Here is a 1,753-nt window from a genome sequence, read left to right on the forward strand (position 1 = left end):
TAGTACTTTTTCGTCTCTACATTTGAACTTGGGATGTGGGGTGATACTTTGCTTCTCTATAAAGGGTAGGAGCTGTCATTGGAAGTCTTCAGCTGCTTTATTTTACTTATTTTTTTTAAAAAAAGTTTTTATTTTTGAGACAGAGAGAGCATGAGTTGGGGAGGGGCGAAGAGAGAGGAAGACACGGAGTCTGAAACAGGCTCCACGTTCTGGGTTGTCAGCACAGAACATGATGTGGGCTCAAATCCACAAACCGTGAGATCATGACTTGAGCCTAAGTCAGCTGCTTAACCAACTGAGCCCCCCAGGCGCCCCTTCAGCTGCTTTAAAAGTTGATGCTATAAGAGAAAATCAGGGAAGAAGCAAAGAAATTGTTTCAAATTACATACTTATGTCTTTGTACTTAGCATTATGACTCTGTTCTTGCCTTTGCTCTTGTAAACAACTCTAGATTGACTCCTTTCTTAGACGGACTCCTTTCACCCCTGTGCCTCTGTGGCCACAGGCAGGAATAACTCCAAGAACCAATGAATGAAGGGCAGGAGTGTCTCGCATCTCTCATCCACATTTCATATCATGGGGTGGATGAATGGCAGTCTTGCTTCTAAAGGTATTCTTAATTCTCCTCAAGTGAACTTGGACCATGTGTGCCTCATTGTGGGAAGTAAGAGACGGTACTTTTGAATGCCCAGCCTAGAGTGTGAGGAACAACAGTTGACACCTGGAGGCTGGCTGGGGTAAAATCCAGGGTGAAAATTAGGTGACACCCAAGCAGGAGGTGAAAACTCTGGAGGAGAAAGCCCAGGGAACCATGTGGGAGGCTCCTTTCTGTTCCTTGCATGGATCTAGGGGTGGGGGGAGATTTGTATGTTTATGGGTTCTTTCCTCTGCAGGGCCCCCCAATCCCTTGTCATGAACCTCCAAATGTTGAGGTTAGACATGGAATGGACTTCTAAAGACTCAAGACTCCATTCAACTCCGCTCTTAGAGTATGTGGGGGAAGTGATGGGGGGACTACATACGCATAAGGTCTCTCCTTAACTCCCTGAGTATGCCAAGAGGCAGGCTAGTCAGTTGGGTTTTCTTGGGTTCTTGGGGAGGGGCATCTTGGTGTTTTGCTTAGGGATGCAGTAAAATGGGTTGGTGAAAGGGCAGAAGCGTATTGCAGTGCTACCCAGAGTACACAGCCCTCAGGGCCGGCCCGGGGTGCGTGCCGCGTGGGGCAACGGGTGCAGAAGGGAAGAGGCCTCGGGCCGCGGAGGAGGAGGGCGGCGGGCGCGGAGGCGTGGAGCCAGCTGCAGCGCGTTGGGCCCCGTGGGCCGAGCGGAGCCGCGGGCACGCTCGCCCAGCCCGGGGAGAGCTCGGGGAGCGCCGGGCGGGGCTGAGGGGGGCACTGGCAGAGGAAGGAGGGTGGAAGCCAGGGAGGGAGGGGGACGGGCGCGGACCGAAAGTGGGTAAAGAAGGTGCAGGCGGGCGAGTGCCCTGGCCCAGGGGCTGGGGGCGCAGGAGCCCGGCGAGGTCCAGCTGGGCGGCGGCGCCGGCGGAACAGAGGGAGGAGGGGAAGCCGTAGGCGCGGGGAGCGTGTTTGGGGCGCCGCAGCAGGGAGGGTGGCGGCCGCCGGTGCGCGCGGGGCGCTGTGTGTGCGCGCTCTCCCGCTCGGGGAGGAAGATGGTCCAGAAGGGAAAGTTGGGGTGACGCGCGCAGCCCCCGGAGGCGCGGCGGGGGCCGCAGCGGCGAGTCCGACGGAGGGGCT

Source organism: Suricata suricatta, chromosome 6 (assembly GCF_006229205.1).
Source record: "Suricata suricatta isolate VVHF042 chromosome 6, meerkat_22Aug2017_6uvM2_HiC, whole genome shotgun sequence".
In the NCBI taxonomy this organism is placed as follows: domain Eukaryota; kingdom Metazoa; phylum Chordata; class Mammalia; order Carnivora; family Herpestidae; genus Suricata; species Suricata suricatta.